Raw genomic sequence first — 21,860 nt, forward strand, 5'->3', positions numbered from 1 at the left:
ATTTTCCGCTATCTCGAGATCAGACCCTCCATGAAACTTAGGTGGAGCAAACTTCAAAAAGCGCTCTAAAGCTCTATCCTCATCCCTTTCTTGGTTCCTAAGTTGGTTGATTGGTTCAGAGCCTTGGCGCTCAACTAAACGCTCCAGGACATCCGTTATGTGGTTAAGGGCCGTAACTACTTGGTTATTCCCTTCATTCCTAGGGTTTCAATTCGGGCCAGTTGCAGATCGCACACCTTTCTCGAGAGTACGGGGTTGCCGAAACTCACGCCCACGCCTCCTTCCACGTTCTCGCCGATCCAAATAGCAAAATTCTAAACGCATAAATAAAGTGAAAAAAATAAGCGTAGAAATTTTAAAACATAAACAAGTTGCAAGAATACGTTAAAATCAAAACATAGATTTTTATATAGGTTAGAAGTCATGTCACATGTCAAGAATGCATACAATGAATCAATAATATCAAATACAGGACATAGGCGTCCAAGTGCCTCAAAATACAGGAATATATGCAATAAAATACAAAAGGCCTCACGACGAGATTCACCCCTTCTAAGTCTTAAACAAAAGTCAAAAGGTCAGAAGATCACTAATATCAGTGAACCGATCTAACCGATCCTACAACCTCAGAAGGGTCCTCCTCAGGGTTCTCCTCGGGATCCTCCTCCATCGGCTCCATCTCCTGTGAGGACTCGCAAAATTTACTTATTTAATCTCCTATTTCTAGCTTATTTAATTATTTATTTAGCCTTTTACTCCGAATATTATTTTCTAAGCTCTTGAGACCTAATTACATGGAAATATAGTTTCATTATATTTTTAAAGTGACTTGTTTCAAAAATTAATTTTCGGGAGCTTGTTTAGTGAAAATAGTGAACACGTCTTTGGAAATCTTGACCGATTGAGAGTACAATAAGTTTGGAATATTGGAGATTTGTGTAATGGACCTAAATTAGGTATTTTAATGTTTAAATACTCAAGTGATAGTTATTAGTACTATCGTTATAAGAATTTCTCTGAAGTTTCGCGTTATCACGCTTAAATTGGAGGTACGCGTATTTACGCGCGCGATTTAATTGAGGAACTTTAGACCCTTAGTTAGGGGCAAGTAAGAGTGAATAATATTAATATGAATACAAGTGCATTAGAGGTTTAGTGCACTAGTGAAACAAATGCAAGAGGAATCGAGCACAAAACGCAGGAGAGCTGACTTTTGGAGCATTTTGCGCCACACATTCTTAAGCTTCTCATGGGTGCATCACACTAGATCAAAACCCTTCAATTCATCATCTAAAGTGCCGTGCAACTCCTTCTTTTTCTGCTCCAAGAACAGCCGGCGAAGGAAACAAAAGAAACAACTCAAAGCTCTTCAAATTCCATCTTCATTTCTTCAACAAAACACCACCAAACTCTACCAAAATTGAACCACACTTAGCTAATCACTTGGTGATCATCTTAAGCTAGAAAAGGGGATTCATTTCCACGGTTTTCTTGAGCTTCAAAGTGACCATAAATTCTGATTTAGTCATCAAGAGAGGTAATGAACGATCAACCTCTTAATTCTTGATGTATGGAAGTTAGATTACACTCATGAGCTCTTGGATTCTCATGGGTAGCTTTAATTTGTTGTAAAATTGGTGAGTGGGCTCTATGAACTCCCACTTTGATGGAAAGACTGATTTGATGATTGATGATGAAATTAATGGTGGTTTAGTGCTTATATTAGTGGATCAATGTGGTATTGTTGGTAGAAAATCAAAGGAGGTGCTTGGAGCAAAAGTGACCGTTTTACCCCTGCCTTGTCCGACCATTTTTGTACAAACTTTTGAGGTTCTAATGACTTGATTATGTTTTTTACATGTTATTGTGAGTGTGTACAAAATTTCATCAAAAAATAACATGATTTGGTTGGTCAAATGAGTTGATTTCCAAAGTTAGCAAAACTGAAAAATGAATCCCGTATTGCCCAGGCAATCATTTTGTATCGGCCATAACTATTTGCTCCGATGTCAAAATCAAGTGCCGTTTGTGGCACTGGAAACTAGACATTCCCAGCTTTCCATTGGTACCAAATGCATGTTCTGATTCCACTTGAGTGAGCCACACCATTCATTTGCAAATCACTGCCCTGTTTCGTTGCTCTCTAGGAGACAGGACAGAAATTACTTCTTGATGCTCAAAAATGAGCTGTTTGTGGATAGAATTTGAAAATGATTTCTTGTGATAAAATTCATCTTTATGAGAGATCTTTCCAACGCCATCAACCACGCCCAATTCCAAGTTGAATTGAGTGAGTTGTGGCCAAAGTTTGAAACTGCTATAGTGATAGAATTTTCCACTTCGACAGACTTGTAACTAACAATGATTTGGGACTTGTTTTTCGAAGCTTCTTGGTATAAATCACCTATCAAATGCACCTTGAACATATTTTAGACATTCCTTACTGGAATGGACCATGTTTGAAATGTGCCCTAGCCAAATGTTTGAAAAACGGCACCACGGAAGTTCAAAGGCAACTTAGCCTTAGAATTTCTTGTGGTTTCATTAACCGACTTCCCGTGCATATTTTTCTATGAAATTTGGCAGAGGAATAACCCTTATATGGTCATATGTACATACCAAATTTGGTACTATTCCGAGGTCGTTTTGATGTTCAATCAAACTTTCAAAGTTCATGATTTAAGTTTGAAAACCCCTGTTTAACAAGGAAATTTTGGTAACTTTGGGTCACCATATCTTGGTGCTCGAAACTCCGTTTCTCATTTCACTTATTTTGTTATACTCTTGGATTGCAACACTAATTGATTTCCAAATTTCAAAGGTAAGTTCAAAACAAGTGAATTTTTCCGAATTTTCAAATTTGACCAAAAACCAACTTAAATCTGTCTTGGTAATTCAAGTTACCAACTTTGAGCCAAAATTTGAGTGCCTTTCACTTACATTCGTGAAAAAATGTCTTCTAAGAACTTTTAGTACTTTCAAAGAGGTTTCCAATGGTACCAAATTTTCCAATTTTGGACTTTCAGAGAATGAATTATGATTTTTCCAACAATGCCCCTAAATCTGATAATTCTTAGCTTTTTGAAAATATTTTCGTGGGAAACATTTTCACAGAATCCGGCCGTATATCCGTCCAATTCTTGGCCGGATAGTGTGAAAGCCCTAGAAAATTTTTGTGTAAACCATGCATGTATTATTTCCATTTTCGCCATTAGAATTATTATATACCAATTCATAGATTAATTAAACGTTTAAATTTAAAACTTATAAAATAAACTGTACGAACCAAATAAAAACATGGTGTATACCGTAACTGGTATGAATTAAACATATGTTAGTGCTAAGCAACTTGTTTAGTTAATTTCCTAAAAATTAAATGTGTGAGAATTTATGAGATTAAGGAAATACAAATAAGATTAGGAACTAACAAGTGAATTAAGGAAAAAAATTGCAGATTGGTAAAATAGATGAAATAATGTTAAAAGACTAAACTAACCTAGTGTTGCGGGGGAACTACCATGCAGCCGTGAGAGTTGTTTGATATTAGAAGTGGAATTGTGTGGAGACCTTGGATTTTAGACACCACCGACTGATGAAGAGCTGGAGGGATCAGCTACCTAGTTATTATCGACCGAGAGAGTGATAGAAAAGTTGCAACCAGAGAGAGAGAGTTCTGCATTTTCTTCTTGGGCGGCAATAACCGAGAGAAAATAGGGAGCCAACTATTTTCTTCCTTCTAAACACTAAAGCTGAGGGCTAAGCTAGTGATCGATAGGAGGAGAAACTTTGCTAGTTCCATCCCTGATTAGCTTTCAGCTTTCACCGAGAGAAAGAGTGCAAGCTGTTGCAGTTCGAGGAAACCGAAGCTAAGAATAGGAGCAGTCAACAATTTGCTGTGTTTTAACGGAAAAGAGGTAAAAGAATTTTTGTAGTAATCCTTTATTTACTAAATACCAGTGAATATATAAGATGCATGTTAGTTTTAGCAAGAAATAATGAGTTTTAACGGAAGGAAATCTGATAAAGAAGACAAGTTTGGAACTGGACTGAAGTTACAGGAACCGGGAGTATATTATCGGAAGTTGCAGTCTGTTATTAGCGCAAAAATGGAAACTAATGTGAGAAATGCAAGAATTATGGTTATCTCAGGTTTTATAAGGGGTTTAGTTGAAGAAACTAGGGAAAAGTTGGAATTTTGGTAGAAACCGTGGGAAGACTTCTGCTGGAATTTTTCCAGGTTAACCGAGGGGGAAATTGGACAGATTTCTAGCTGTCTTCATGAATTTTGACCTTGAATCTTTGCGTTAAACTGTAATATATAGTGTATATTAACTTGGTCTGAACATGCATGAAAGACTTGCACATAAACTGAAGAGATTATTGGAGAAAATTTGTGTTAAATGGATTGCTGCTAAAATTCTAGAAAAAATGCAGGAGGAGGAAGATCGTGAGCTGAACCAGAGTTGTTCTGATTTTCCTTAGCTGCCATCTTGTGTGTTTGCTCAGGATACTCTGTAGTTTAGCAACCAACTCTTGCATGTGGATTTTAACGAACAAAAATGAAGCAATCTATTGAGAGAGAGAAGGATAGCTGAGAGGGAGGGAATTAAGTGAGAACCATTTTTCCTTTCCAATTTCAATTCTGTGAACTCTCTTACCTGACATTTGATGATACTCTTAGTTAAATCAGTATATTAACTCAATGAATTGGGTTTAAACTGAATGAATTAGGGAGGAAAAGCTATGAAATGCGTAGTTCCTTACTTCACAGCCGAGAGAGAAGAAAAAATAGACTGATCAGTTTTCTTTGGTGAAGAGTGAGCTGCACAATCTTTTGTGTTCTGTACAAGGCTCATTTGTAGTTTAATAAACGTGGTTAACATGTCTAATTGGGATAAAAACATGGAAGGGGGAACTTGAGTGAAACGGCAAACATTGGACCGATTTATACGTAGCTAAGGGATTGCTTAAAGGCTGTGATAGTTAAGACTGATTTGTGTGCATAGTTTGAACAAACCATTGGTTACAATTAAATGTTTCTCACCTAATACATGTTAGATTAAATGTAAGTTAAGTAGCTGGTGGTTTAATCAAGTGAAAAATGAAGTTATTGGATGAAAACTTGAAGTTTTGTTGCTGAATTTATGTAGATAGGTTGTATGGCAATGAGTTAAAACTTATTTGATATTTTAGAAACTCTAAAGTAATTTGTTATAGCCGTATTCATGAAATGACTTCTAATCGCTTAAACTTGGTTTTCTTAGTAATTCAAAGATTATAAATTGTGAGAGGTGAAGGTTGTGGACTAAGTTAATTTACAAATAACTTTAAGTTTTGTTAAAAAAAAGGAGTGGAGTATCTATAAGCCATAATTAATATTGGATTGAGAAAATATATTGGATTGAATGAGTATACACGTTAAACTTGAAGATAGGTATGTTTCATGGTTTGAAAATGTTAAAGTTAATAAGTTTTGAAAAAGTTATGATCAAAATACCAAAGGATGGCAAAGCTGCCTTTCTCGTTGCCTTTCCTTTTGTTCCTCATGCTAGAAGCTATATTATGGTTAGTGTTTGGTAAGTTTTTGGATTAATTTGGGAAAGGAATTTCGGTTTTCTTGTAGGGCAAATAGGAGGTGGTTTATGTGTGTTTGGTTGGTATGAAGTTGGTTAGAAAACTTGCATGAGAACCATAGCAACGGACCATGCGTTTGCGACGTGCGAAACCGGTTAAACTGGAAAACAAGGCAGCCCAGAATCTGAATTTTGGCTACATTTTTCTTTGTGCTACATACTGATTCAGGGTTTCCCCAAAACATAAAAGTTTTAGCTTCTTAATTTCTTGTTGCGCCTGCAAAATTTCAGGGCAAACGGATCTGTGTAGCCTGAGTTATGGCCAAAACCCTCGCTTCTATTCTAAACTCTGAATTGTGCTACGTTTCTTGATTTTGCTTCTGCCGTGCTCAGTTCACATTGATAACGAAGGAACTGTGATACGACCTCGACCCAACAAGAACCTGTCTTGAAGAACCAAGTCGATTAGGCAGCGGAAGGATCTATCTTGATCAGGCTATGAAACAATAACTACCTTGCTAGACCTAAAGAGAACCCATCTCTCAAAACCTAGTGGATTGGTTATTGGTTATGGAACAATAACTACCTTACTAGACCTAAAGAGAACCCGTGATACAAACTCGACCCAACAAGAACCTGTCTTGAAGAACCAAGTCGATCAGGCAGCGGAAGGATCTATCTTGATCAGGCTATGGAACAATAACTATCTTGCTAGACCTAAAGAGAACCCGTCTCTCAAAACCTAGTGGATTGGTTATTGGTTATGGAACAATAACTACCTTACTAGACCTAAAGAGAACCCGTCTCTAAAAACCTAGTGGATTGGTTATTGGCTTGAAAGAACAAGATGATATGATCATCTTGCCTTGAACACCACAAGTATCCAAGCTAAATACTTGATACTGTTCAAGGAGAAACGCAAGTTCCATCAAGGAACTCCATAAAAGGAGACAACTCTTTTTTTATTAATTCATCCTCAATCTCATGTGCCTGAATAGTTAAATAAAGTTGGCTATTTATAGCCTTATAAAACTCAAAACCCTAATCTAAATTGGAAATAATACAAACTTCCTTATTTGACTTGACACAACTTCCTAAATAAATTTGGAAACAATTAACTACTTTTCTAAAACTATAATTCAATTAGAATAAGAAACTAACTGACTCAATTGGCTTAACTATGGTCAACATGACCTTAGCCTTTATTTCCCTTAATAACTCAAGACTAACTAACAAGTATTGCTGGAAACTTACTTAAATAAATAATAAGAAATAAGCATGACAAATCTTCAATGATTCTTGAACCCGATTGCACCATCAACCATCAATTGAATTTCCTTGAATTTGAAGGGAATCCAAATCTTCATGTTCTCATCAACCCGTCTCTAAAAACCTAGTGGATTGGTTATTGGCTTGAAAGAACAAGATGATGTGATCATCTTGCCTTGAACACCACAAGTATCCAAGCTAAATACTTGATACTGTTCAAGGAGAAATGCAAGTTCCATCAAGGAACTCCATAAAAGGAGACAACTCTCTTTTTATTAATTCATCCCCAATCTCACGTGCCTGAATAGTTAAATAAAGTTGGCTATTTATAGCCTTACAAAACTCAAAACCCTAATCTAAATTGGAAATAATACAAACTTCCTTATTTGACTTGACACAACTTCCTAAATAAATTTGGAAACAATTAACTACTTTTCTAAAACTATAATTCAATTAGAATAAGAAACTAACTGACTCAATTGGCTTAACTATGGTCAACATGACCTTAGCCTTTATTTCCCTTAATAACTCAAGACTAACTAACAAGTATTGCTGGAAACTTACTGTCGCGCCCCACTTTTCGAATGTTGTGCGTGGTGTGTGTGTGTGAGAGTGAGTAATGTGTATGATATACATGTGATCGTGTGCGAAATGAAAGGTAAAAGGCCATGGGACTTAGGAATGCGACGATTTGGCCAAGTGAAGTTCAAAAAGGGTTTTTTTTTTAATGAAAATGGAGTCGCCACTTGGTATAGAGTTAGGGTGTACCAAGTCACCCAAAAATGATTTTTGTTTTTGAATGAAAAAAGTAAATAAACCCTTTTAGAGAACTTTTGGGTCTACGTAACCAAAAACAGGGATCGGAAGTCACATTTGACGAAGGGGAAGGCAAGGATAAAGATCCAAGGCACCCCTTCGACCTAGCCAAGGCTAGTTGCGTGATTTAGCCCTACCTTTCCTAATTTTTCTACCCAAGGTATGTATCGCATGTTGGATTTGACTAGATGAATGCAAAAAGAAAGAAAAAATGCAAACCTAAATTCTAAAATGTCTCTTGTAAGGTTTTTGGTCCCAACCACATGAGTTGTGGCGGCCAATAAAGGAAAACCTTATAGAGGTCGATTAATGCAAATGATGGCTAAAGTGCAAGTGTGCAAGTGTATAAAAAGGTGCACGTGTGAAATTGTATGAAAAATCCAAGTGTTTGTGTGCAAGTGTATGAAAAGGTGCATGTGTGAAATTGTATGAAAAATCCAAGTATTTGTGTGCAAGTGTATGAAATATAGTGATAAGTGCATATAGGTGTAATTAAGTGCAATTTTGTGAAGTAGAAATCAAAATGAACAATAAGGAAAGGAAAAGTGATGAGGAAATGTGAATTGAGGAAAAAAATGAGTAAGTGATAAATGAGAATGAATGAACCTAAAAGAATGCATCAGGTCGGGTATGGGGATGACTCCTAACTTTTTCGACTTCGATTTTCCCTTTGATTAGAAAGCAAAACTAGCGTGCTAAGGCTATCGAGTAGCCACACTCGCTCGTTTCCCTTATCAGAAGGGGACTCTTCAGGCAAATGTACCCTAACTAGCATGAGATGCAAGACCTAAAGTGAGGGGAAAGGGGAATCGAGGAGCATACCAGATGATAAAACTAAGGAAAAATGCATGATATGTAGTGAACGGGCAAATAATGTGTTAACGAAAAATAAAGGAAAAATCCTATTGGGTCTAGCGTTGGACTAGCCCTTTCTATGAATTCCTACTAGCATTAGACTAGTGGAAACGATAAAAGAAGCCACAACTAGCGTTGGACTAGTGTGGTGACGTACATTCATCCATTCCATTCATCCACACTATGGAAAGCAAGTAGACATACCAAATACTCATAAACACGTAGCACGTAACATTTAGCATGCTCGACTAGATGCAAGAGCCTAATAAAGCAAATTAACATGTAGCAACGAAGCATGCAAGACACATAAGGCAATTAAGACATTTAACTATTACATTTGCTAACTAAAACAAAAGGGGAAGGGGAAAATGGACCAAATTGCTCGCCAAGCCCTATCTATTACAAGCCAAGAGGTGTACACATACCCCATAATGAATAACTTAAATATAAAGCAAAAGTAAATGAAATAAATGCAAGGAATTAAGGAAAGGCAAGGAAAACGAAATAGGCATGCATATTCACATAACACGTAGGAGCACGTAGGGTCAAATGAAGTGCAAATATGGGATAGAGTGTACCTCCCTCGAATCGATGCCTTAAATGGAGTGAAATCATTTATTTATCCTCCAAAATAAAAGAAATGGTCAAGGTACCAATTTATTTGAGAAAATTAAAGAAAATAGGCAAACCCAAGCTCACTTGGTCATAAACCCCCTAACGTCATGGCTTAAGTGCGATTGAAACAAAGCATGGTAGTTAATTGAAGCAAACAAGCAATGAAGTTGCACAAATTAAAATTATCAAGGACCAAATTGATGAAATTATTTAATTAATTGGGTCCTAGTGGAACAAGGAGAGACTTGAGAGGCCTAAGTGAAATTTTGGAAAATGATTTCATGCAATCTTCATGCAAATGATACGAAAACAAGCTTCTGCAACTAAGGAAACTTTCATTCTGCAATCCTGGGCTTTCAAACGTACACTTCATACAAGATTTCAAACAAAAGCCAAAGAAACCATCACTCAACATACCCAATCGTGATTAACACAACCCAAGTGTGAAAATCAAAACATCAAAGATCAAGTGAAGAAACAAACAGAAAACATATACGGCAATGAAAGAACAAAAACCAGCTTTCTAAATTTCTAAAATGGAGCTTCATCATTCAACCAAGAGGTCTGTTGTGAAGTAACTCAAACGAAGCTTATTAAATCAAACCCCCAGATGCTATAACTTCATCCCATTGTCATTACATGATCACCTATCCTTTAAGATCCAATCAAATCAACCAAAACAAAATGCAGCAAGGGAAGGAGTGAAACTTGTGGCAAAGTCAACTATGGACAGGATCGATTCATTCCATTAAGACAGATGAAAAAGGACACCAGACTACACAACCTTGAAATGGAGTATGAAGATCAACAAGGATTTTTTTTCATTCTTCAGCACAGTAATTAGCATATACAGATTCAAATGGGTCGAGCAAATCTGGAAATGAAATGCAACCTCCAGCCATAGCATTCAGGACAACATACGCAGCCAATAAAATCCAACAAAACAGCAATGACAAACCTCATGGACTCTCACGAACCCCATCCACTACAACCTATAGAAAAGATCCCAAACTTACACCCCCTAAAACCCAAGTATACAACTACTATCAAACCAGATTCTTTCAACAAGACTTCCATCCATTTTATTATCAAACATGCATATTCAAATACTCAAATTCCAAGCAGACAGCCAAAACTTATCGTTCACTCCATTTAACATCAAAATCTAAACATAATCAACACAGAAAAACAACGGAACAGCAGCCTAAAAAAAACATCAAAAACAGACTTGACTGCAATTCGAACCATTTCTGAATTTTTGCCTATTCAAACGCCAAGATAATTGTAAACATTTGGCAGCAAATCATGGATTTGTTAGACAGCCATTATAGAAAAATCCTAAACCCCATGTACTTAATCAGATTCATCTCATGGGTTTCTACTGAATCAGTCCTTAGCAGTAAGCAAAATGGCAAAATCAGAGAACCAGCGGAAGATTGACCCAGTAGAAAACGAAAAATTCTCATCCGATGGTTTTATTTTCATAACACATGTTGAAATCCATCAGAAACAAACATTTTTACCTGAGAATGCTAGCACGGTTGAACGGCTTTAAAATCCACCCAGCGGTGCGTACGGGCTCCCAAAACGGGATCGAGAACTTCTGCTGCAAAAAGTTGCCGCTTCGTCAAGCCGTTCTCTTGCTCTTGCTATCAGCTGCACAGACTTTTTCCAAACTTTTCCCAGATTTACTTTGTACAAAGACCTTTTCTTTTTCAGCTTATTGCTGCCCAGCCACCCTCTCGATTCTATTCTCAGCACTCGCTAGTTTTCTGGTTTACTTTTGTTGGACAGCCGCAAACTCCAGCCCTTGCTTCTCGGTTTCCTTTTTTCTTTTATCGCCGTATCCTCTGTTTCAGTCCCTCAACTTAGCTGTTCACTCCCTCTTTTGCTGTTCCCAGAAATCTCCCAAACTCTCCTTGCTCTCTCTCGGTCCCCACTCTCTCTGACTTTCGCCGCCTCCTTTTTCCTGTTGTTGTTTAGCCTCTCACCCCCTCCACTCTCTCTCGGTTCTCTTTCTTTTCCTGATGCAGCCGTAACTCCCCCTCTCTCGTTCTGGTTTTTCTTTCCTTCCGCCGCTCACTGCTGGAACTCTCCCCCTTTCTCCCCTTGCGGCTGTCTTCAAATGCAAAACACCTTCTCAAAAACCTTCATCCTACGGCCCCCCTTTGCTGCTTCTCTTTCTTTTCATTTTAATCCCTACACCTTGCATAGAAGCTTCCTCCATTAGCCAGGTGTCTGGCCACCTGGAAAACCAGCCCTCTTCCTCTAAAAATTGCAGCCAAAGGGCTACCCGAGCCCTTTCTTGCAAGCTGCGCAAATACGCAGCTAGCATGTCACGATGCCCCCTTTTTTTTTTTTTAAAAAAAAAAAGAGAGTAATTTAACACAAATGATAAACATAAATAACAAAAATAATTTAATTAACGTTGGGCAAAATAAATAAACTAGAAGCAACAAAGTGCAACTTCCATTTTCCTTTTTTCATTTTCCATTTTTCACTGTTTTTCTTCTTTTTTTCCTTTTTTCAAAATAACTTAACAAAAATAAGTAAGATGCTAAAAGATTGATTTTAAAAGACATAAAACATATTTTTTGGAACACTTTTCTTCTTCCTTTGAGAAATTCTAGCTAAAATGGCTAAAATAACTAAAACTAAAAGTAAATAAAACTAAATGTGACAATTAAAAATAGAACAAATAAAAACGAATAGTAAATAAATAAATAATAAAACACCAAAAATTTGGTGTCTACACTTACTTAAATAAATAACAAGAAATAAGCATGACAAATCTTCAATGATTCTTGAACCCGATTGCACCATCAACCATCAATTGAATTTCCTTGAATTTGAAGGGAATCCAAATCTTCATGTTCTCATCATTCCCCTCCTCTTGAAAGACGATTTGTCCTCAAATCGAGTGCTTGCTTACAAAGGAGTAACTCGGAGAATGTCATGAGAACCATAGCAACGGACTATGCGTTTGCGACGTGCGAAACCGGTTAAACTGGAAAACAAGGCAGCCCAGAATCTGAATTTTGGCTACATTTTTCTTTGTGCTACATACTGATTCAGGGTTTCCCCAAAACATAAAAGTTTTAGCTTCTTAATTTCTTGTTGCGCCTGCAAAATTTCAGGGCAAACGGATCTGTGTAGCCTGAGTTATGGCCAAAACCCTCGCTTCTATTCTAAACTCTGAATTGTGCTACGTTTCTTGATTTTGCTTCTGTCGTGCTCAGTTCACATTGATAACGAAGGAACTGGGTGTTGAGGTCTTCATAAAACTTGTAGATCTTTGTCTCAGCTTCAAAAAGGTATAAAGTGCGTCCAAATCCGAGTTCCGTAACTCTTGTTATACGCAAAACAAAATCGGGTGTCAGAACTGTCTTTGAAGTTAGACAGTTCTGACAGGAACTTTGGACCCGTTTTTTCCTATGCTCTGTACTGATTCAGCATTTGGTCAAATCACAAAAGTTATAGCCTTATAAATGATCTTTCCAACACCTTTGGAATTTCTTGATTCTGATCTCTGAGCTATGAATTAAGTCACACGAAAATCTGATTTTGAAAGAAATTGAAGTTGCCGAGAGTTTGAGCTGGAAAGTGCAGCTTTAATTTGTTAATTTGTTAATTTGTGGTGATCTGAGATTAGATGTGTGTTTAGCTAACTAAAAACTGGATGATTATGCTTTGCATGAGGTTAATCGACCTTGATTAAGCAAGAAAATCGAAGTGGTGCAGGATCTGCTTGCATGCAAGCCAACCGAGAAGACTTGGGTGAAATTCTGGTTGGTTGATGTCTTTTGATGATGTCCGAACCTGGGTTTGGATTAAAACTGATAGTTATTAGCCTAGGTCTCAACAAGTTCAATTCTAATCAAAAATTAAACAAAGGAAGTCCAAGACATCAAAACAATTCCAAACCACAAGTCATGGCTTTCCAAGTGCATTTCGGCCAAACTTCTTAAACAACTCCACCAAAAATTTAACTCTTGCAAAAATTACTCAAATGGCCAAGAGTTTCATCAATCATTAGCTCTTGGCATCAACCAATCACTCCTTACAACAAATCAACCAGAAATTTAACCCAAAACATAAAGGAAAATCATGGCCAGCCTAACTCACAAGCAACTCTAGAAATTCAGATTTTTTTTTTCATCCACGGCTCAATCAGCAACATGCATGACCAAATAACTAAGCCCTAGTGAAATTGATGTTTGAATTGTGGTTTTGCTATATTGACAAATTGGAATATAATGTGCAAGTGAATCGGAATCGTGAAGTCCGTTTTGGTCCTTTGAACTCGAGTACTTTTAACCAAGCTTTGTTGAAATATTTTGTCCTAGTATCAAGCTATAGAAAATTGAGTATAGTACGATAATGTTAAAATTCGAGTGTCGGAACTTTTAAAACCTTGCCAACTAGTTAATTCTTTCCTTTGCTTAAACTAGCCTTATTACTTTTAGGAAATAATTGCACTAACTTCCAAACTCTAGATTTTTCGTAAAATTGTTCCTGGCTAGTTGTTTTAGAGGGCAATTGTAAAAAACAGGAGATTTTAATAGCTTTAAATGAAAGGCGTAGAAAACTTGTTCGGCAAGAAACCTTATTTGAAGTAAGTGGGTTCTAGTTTGCACCTCTAGAATGAAAATACTTTTAAAGAAACCATACGAAATACTTTATCGCTTTTACTAGTTTTAATTCTAAGAGAATTGTTGATTTATTTTGAGAAGATAAACTAGTTATATACCAGTTAATCTTTCATATATAAACCAAGAACTTGTATAGTAAAACTTATAGTTTTAAAACTTGGTCTTTTAGGGTTTAGCGAGGACGTGGACTTCGATTCCCAACTTGACTTTTGAGCTTCACTTTTGGTGAGTGTCCTTGCTTGTTCTATGTTTATCTTGTTAAAGTGCTTTCTTGACTTGTTATGTATTAGTTGGAAAGTGGTTTCCTGATCCATCGAAGTGGGCAGTGTATACCTTATCGCACTAGTCCTTTTGAGTGGTGACTTGCTTGAAACGTTTTCCCGAATATCTTGCTTGCATTAGTTAAGTACTGAGTGGGGGAATGAACCACACCTGAGGGTGGGAGGGCCTATTATCCTAACTCAAGTACCAAAACCTTGCAACTGTTGACTGGAGCGTGGACTCATCAACTAAACCACCAGGCAGGGGAATGTACCACACCTAGGGTGGGAGGGCCTCTTATCTTGACTTGGTAACTACTTGTTGTAACGTCGTTGGGTGAATCCCTCGACTAGGCTATAAAAAGGTATACTCGAGTAATACCAAACTCTCTCATGGGAAGAACGGGCCCGGTGGGAGTAAGTTGGTCGGAGCATGTTAAGAAAAAAAAATCTACTTGGACTTTAGATAGTGAGAGATGACGGAGGGTCAACTGCGGATAATTTTGATCAAGCTTGGGAAGAATGGCTCCTGAGAGCCTTGTATCCTACCCTGTGCTGTTATACGCTTTCCTACTTGTTGAATTTAGTTTGGAATTATTACATGCTACTTGTTTTATATGAATGCATGTTTGGGGCACCACTGAATTTTAACTCACCCCACGTTATTTGTTTTCCTGAACAGGTTTTGGCATTCGAGAGACTTGAAGTCTGCCTTTACCTTTTATGAATGTTGTTTTGAGTCGGACTATGTATATTTCGTTTAGGGTTGCCACTTGAAGCTGGAAAAGTGCAAACCCTAAGTTTTGTTTTGACTTGTATGAATGTATTTGAGTTTTATGATTTTACTTTATGGTTTGTAATGTATAAACGTAGCTATGTTTTAAACGGGTTAGAGACAAGCTTAAGAGTGAACGTTCAGATGTCCAATGGCAATGTTATCTCTGAAGTTAATGTGTTTTTAGTATTCTGGTCTTTAAAGGTTTGGCTTATTCGGTGGCGAATTTTATATTGGTTTAAGTTATATGTTAGAGGGGTTTAGCTAGTTTCCTTGCGTGAGTTCTGGCGAGAGCCAGGCAGGCGACCCGCCAACCCTCTGGTTCGCCTTAGGGGGAAGTGGGGTCATCACAATTGGTATCAGAGCTGCTTCGCGGGGTCTCTTCGCGGATTGAGCTTGGGCCAAGTGGTGATATGGTCCCAATTATATGGATATGTATAAAGGACTAAGTGCTCTTCTTGAGCGTAAGTTGTGAATTATAAAGTGGTAAGCATAAAATCTTTACCATGCTACTTGAGGTATATAGGTACGCTAGGTAGGAATCTCTAATATGGGTGATTTACTCTTGGGACTGGCCAGCCTGAGCTGTGAATTATCCTATTGTCAGATTCTTGTACCCGAGTACCAGATATTTCATTCAATGGTGTATTTGCAAATTGTGAAGAATTTAGTATATTGCATTATGATGTGACTAGAAATCATGATTCAATTTAGAAAAGTAGAATCGAAAGGATCAAGTCTTGCTTTTGAAAGTTAAAAGTGAAGAGCTAGTAGTGAGATCTTAAAGATTAGTGCAAATTCTGCTTCCAAGATGAATAATGTTACAAAGGATTATATGCCATCTCTTACCCAAAAATGTGGTTTAAACCTGAACCTTGAGTGAAATAGTAGTTTAAGTAAGGACCAAGAGCGTCCTTTCGGCAGTGTGTTCTAGGGCATCGAATGACTAGTCACTATGACTGTTCAAGAACTTACTTCTATCTGAAGCGAGTGATACGAGTTTAAATGGGTAAAAGACAGAGGCTAGTAATAGCAAATGAGAGAGTTCATATTAGAATGTAAGAAATGAGGAAATCCATAAGGATGCGACGTGACAGGAATTCTAGAGTTAGAAACTAATGTGATAGAGGAACCGAAAGAACGAGTGGGGTCTAGTGGGATTGTCCAGGACTAAACTAATGAAGGTTAAGTTGAATCTAAACTAAGGGTTGAGCTATTAGCTATGTGGTTATAATAATTTACGTATTATTGAATTGTTTTCTTTCATGTTTATAAAGATCGAAGTTTGAGTTATGTATGAAAATATTGAATGTATCCGTGAATTGTTTGGCTTTTAAAGTTGTATGAAGTTGGTGTGCAATGTGACTTATATTGTGAGTGTGAGCTTCGAATGGAAGCTTGATATATGTTTCAATTGACTTTGTTATGTGGTATAATTTAATTGATCATGAATTGCTTTGTACTAATGATATATATGGAGTGAAATTAACTGCAATTGTATGCATGCATAATTGATTATTACATATTGTAAATCGACTCGTTGTGAGAAAATATAGAGCTTAGGGAGCGATAAAGTCAAGTTTATAATGCTATCTTAGGTGAAGATTGTTTAATTGAGTATAACGCACAGATAAATTGTAAATTAAAGTAGTTGAATTTTATATATTTTGGGAAGTAGTTGATACAACACTTAAATTACGGAGGGAAAACACTAAGACCAAATTCCTTTGGTTAAGGTTTTGTGGAAAGCATGAATGATTAGACGAAGTGATGTGGAAATGGAAGATAAAATACGGAAAGGATACCAAGAACTTTTTACGATTAAAAGTGTGAAAATTCGAGGATGAAATTTTCTTAAGGAGGGAAGTATGTGATAGCCCTAGAAATTTTTTGTGTAAACCATGCATGTATAATTTCCATTTTCGCCATTAGAATTATTATATACCAATTCATAGATTAATTAAACGTTTAAATTTAAAACTTATAAAACAAACTGTACGAACCAAATAAAAACATGGTGTATACCGTAACTGGTATGAATTAAACATATGTTAGTGCTAAGCAACTTGTTTAGTTAATTTTCTAAAAATTAAATGTGTGAGAATTTATGAGATTAAGGAAATACAAATAAGATTAGGAACTAACAAGTGAATTAAGGAAAAAAAATTGCAGATTGGTAAAATAGATGAAATAATGTTAAAAGACTAAACTAACCTAGAGTTGCGGGGGAACTACCATGCAGCAGTGAGAGTTGTCTGATATTAGAAGTGGAATTGTGTGGAGACCTTGGGTTTTGGACACCACCGACTGATGAAGAGCTGGAGGGATCAGCTACCTAGTTATTATCGACCGAGAGAGTGATAAAAAAGTTGCAACCAGAGAGAGAGAGTTCTGCATTTTCTTCTTGGGCGGCAATAACCGAGAGAAAATAGGGAGCCAACTATTTTCTTCCTTCTAAACACTAAAGCTGAGGGCTAAGCTAGTGATCAATAGGAGGAGAAACTTTGCTAGTTCCATCCCTGATTAGCTTTCAGCTTTCACCGAGAGAAAGAGTGCAAGCAGTTGCAGTTCGAGGAAACCGAAGCTAAGAATAGGAGCAGTCAACAATTTGCTGTGTTTTAACGGAAAAGAGGTAAAAGAATTTCTGTAGTAATCCTTTATTTACTAAATACCAGTGAATATATAAGATGCATGTTAGTTTTAGCAAGGAATAATAAGTTTTAACCGAAGGAAATCTGATAAAGAAGACAAGTTTGGAACTGGACTGAAGTTACAGGAACCGGGAGTATATTATCGGAAGTTGCAGTCTGTTATTAGCGTAAAAATGGAAACTAATGTGAGAAATGCAAGAATTATGGTTATCTCAGGTTTTATAAGGGGTTTAGTTGAAGAAACTAGGGAAAAGTTGGAATTTTGGTAGAAACCGTGGGAAGACTTCTGCTGGAATTTTTCCAGGTTAACCGAGGGGGGAAATGGACAGATTTCTAGCTGTCTTCATGAATTTTGGCCTTGAATCTTTGCGTTAAACTGTAATATATAGTGTATATTAACTTGGTCTGAACATGCATGAAAGACTTGAACATAAACTGAAGAGATTATTGGAGAAAATTTGTGTTAAATGGATTGCTGCTAAAATTCTAGAAAAAATGCAGGAGGAGGAAGATCGTGAGCTGAACCAGAGTTGTTCTGATTTTCCTTGGTGTCGCGCCCCATTTTTTGATAAAATAATAAATGGTTTAAAAAATGTATTTTTGTGATTGAAAAATGAATTTTGATTTAAAAGAAAAGTGGGTCTAAATGGGGGTTTGAGAATGCGACGATTTGACCCAAAATTATAGTTTAAAAAGGGTTTTTAGAACTAAATACGGAGTCGCCACTTGGTAATGAGTTAAGGTGTACCAAGTCACCTAAAAATGGAAAAAAAAAATAGGAAAAAGTAGTAAGAAACCCCTTTTAAACGACTCCTAATCCACGTAAACCAAAGAAAAAGGTTCGGGAATCACATTTGACAAAGGGGAAGGCAAGGATAAAATCCAAGGCACCCCTTTGACCTAGCCAAGGCTAGTTGCATGATTTAATCAAAGATTTTCTTGCTTTAACCAAAGGATTTATTACATTTGGATGCACTACATGAATGCAAACCCTAGACCTAGGGGTATTGGGGGAAATTTCCCTTCAAAGGTTGAGTGGTGCCAATCACATTAATTGTGAAGCCCAATAACGATCCTTTGAAGAAGTCACGAATAATGCAAGTGGATGCAAATGAATGGAATGCATGTATGCAATGTGAGGACATGAGTTTGAAAAAATAATAGAAGAAAATAAATATGTAGATGAAAAATGTGCACGTGAGTGGGCAATGTACGGTATGTGAAATGATAATATGAAGTGCATGTGTGCAAGTGATGACAAAAGTGTTCGTGTGCAAGTGAAGGGATAAAAAGGTGTACGTGTGCAAATGGGAGGAAAAGTGAAAGTGTAATGATGGAGTGGACTTAGAATGCATGAGCCTAGGGAATTCATGCATATTGGGACGGGGAGACCTAAATCGTGACTCAATTTGCCCTTTTATAGAGGGAATACAAGCGTGCTAAGGCTTAGAAAGAGCCACACTCGTCTATATCCCATATTTAAGGGGACTCTCAAGCAAATGAACCCTATAACTAGCATGAAATGCAAAAATCCTAAAATGGAGGGAAAAGGGGTTCGAGGGGCATGCAAAATGATAAAACTAAAAAGAATGCATGACATGTAATGAACATGCACACATGTACTAACAAGAGGAAATCCCTAAGGGTCTAGCGTTGGACTAGCCCATTCTATGAATTCCGACTAGCGTTGGACTAGTGGAAACGTACATTCATCTATCACATTCATTCAGGCTATGAAAAGCGAGTAGACATGCCAAATACTTATAAACACATAGCACATAACATTTAGCATGCTCGACTAGATGCAAGGCCCTAACAAAGCAAATTAACACATAGCAACTAAACATGCAAGACACATAAGACAATTAAAGCCCTAACTATTACATTTGCTAGCTAGGCACATGACTTCGATAGGTCTTCATTGAATGCTCCTCCAAGCCCTATCTATTACATTAGGGAGACCCTACTACAATCTAAAAGGGGGAAAAGGAATAAAATAATTAAATCCCTAACTATTACAAGCCAAGAGGCGTACACATACCCCATAATGAATCACTCAAATAAAAGTAAAATAAATGAAATAAATGCAAGGAAATAGGGAAGGCAAGGAAAGCGGAATAGACATGCATATTCACATAACACGTAGGAGCACGTAGGAGAATAGAAAGTAAGAAGTGAGAGATAGGGGGTACCTCCCTTGGAATGGAGCTCTAACGGGGTGAAGTCACTTATTCATCCTCCAAAATAATAAAATGGTTAGGGTACCAATTTATTTGGAAAATAATCACAAAGGATAAAAATAAACATGAATTTGAATCAACTAAATCATGTTGACAACCTACATTTAAGAAGGCAAAAGAAGAAAGGACTTGATTGCAAAAATTGATAAAATTTTGGGGTCGAAATTAAAGAAGAATAAAGTTCAGGGATCTATTTGCAATTAATTTAAGGATCCAATTGAAAGAAGTTGAAAATATCCAGGGCCACAGCACAGTTAAGGAGAAATTCAGGGACTGATTTGCAAAACGTTTTCTGGTCTCCTAATGGACCAACCATTGGGCCAAAACCTTCCCTCAGCCCAATCGAAAATCCAACACAAATGGGAATGGGCCATCTTCACCTTTCTTGGGCCAAGATCACTTGGCCTGATCGGAAGTCCAAGGAAAAACAAGTGGGCTAACATATTATTTTGGCCCAAAAAATAGCCAATCAAATAGTCATGATCCTCTGGCCCAAACCAAAAACCCAAAAGAATATAAACCAAATCCACATTTACAAACCCAACCAAATATAATTACCCAAAAGCCTAAACCATAGTACTAAACCCAGCAACATAAACAAATCAACAAAGAATAATTCCAGAATTAATCTATCCAAAAGTCACAGGAAAAAAGTAAACAGAGGATTAATCTTAAAAGGGTGAGATTAGCTCGATTTTTCCAGATTTTTGAGCTACAATGAAATTAGGCAAATATTGAGGGGCTCAATTGCAATTTTTAGACATTTATTCACTCATGTTTCGCAGAGGCTCTCTTCTTCGTTGCTAATTTCTGGGTTAGTGCTATTGAAAGCTTATTCATGCACCAACTCAAACTGAAACCCGCGAATCTATCAAACGAGACCCTTTAATAAATTCATCCTCCTTTAATTAATACAACCCCAATCACGAGTGTTAAAACAATGAGAATTAACAGAGAAGCCCAGTGACAACTTAGCCTTTCTTTCACGGACAAAACAGCAACAAATTTCAACTAGTGCTCATTTTCCAAAAGAGAAATACAACTAGCACAAGTCCATACAAAGAAACTCGATCCTTCCCAATTCTAAATGAAACTCAAGTTCATACGAGGGAAAGGTTAACGAACAGAACAAGAATGAAAACAAGGGAGTAACGTCTGAACATAAACATCTCTTTGCTGCATCTCTCACACAGACACACACAAGATACATCAATTTTTTGCCGCTTTGATTCAGGCATTTCTTCAAACAGGTCAAAGGCATTAGAAAATTTCACCGAATCCTCTTTCAATTAAAGTTACAATCAGCCCAAAAATTCCTCGGAAAACAAGCATTTCAGTCCAATTTACGTATGCGGCATGCATATTCAAAAATTGAGGTCAATTAGCAAACAAAACTGCCCTAATTGAAGCCACGGCAATCCCACTTCAGAAACTTTAGAAGAACTGAAATTCAAAGAGAAAACTTACAGGGCTCTCACGATGGTTCCTCCGATACAGCTTGACTGATTTTGAGCAGCAAGGACAGCGGGCGGAGCGCTAGAAGGCGTCTGGTGGGCAGCAACTATCTGCTGCTGCTGCTGGACCATGAGGTTGATGAGGATACGGTCGGCAGTAGCCGACAGCGGCGGCTTCATTGACCTGAGTATCGGAGAGCCTGGACTGGGCGATTGGCAGCTGGCGATGAGGAAGCGGTCGGCGACAGCGATTGCAAATTCTCAGATTTTCTAAGCTGACCTCCTTCCGTTCTCCTTTTTCAGATTTTTCCTCTGTTTCTCTTTTCTGTTACTCTTGCCTGGCTCTGTTTTTCTTCCGAAGCCAGAGCTCTCCTCTGATTTTTCTTCTCCCCCAAGCCGTCAACTCCCCTTCCTTATACTCTCTCTCGCGTTTTCCTTTTTCGTTTCTTTTCCCGTTCCCCTTAGTTTCTTTGTTTTGAACGCCAGAAAACTCCCCTGTTTCCCTTAATGTTCCCTCTGTTTTCCTTCCGAAGCCCAGCCGTCCGAAGTTTTCGTTTTCCAGCTATTTTCCTTAGCCCCCAACCGAGGGCCTCCCTCTCTGTTTTTTTTAGTTCTTGCCCATCTGAGACTTTTCCTCCGTTTTTTTCATTTTTGCCGTTAATCCTCCAGCCGAGAGCTTCCTCCGATTTTTTCCTTTCGT

The sequence above is a fragment of the Coffea arabica genome, chromosome 3e (assembly GCF_036785885.1).
Source record: "Coffea arabica cultivar ET-39 chromosome 3e, Coffea Arabica ET-39 HiFi, whole genome shotgun sequence".
Taxonomy (NCBI): Eukaryota; Viridiplantae; Streptophyta; class Magnoliopsida; order Gentianales; family Rubiaceae; genus Coffea; species Coffea arabica.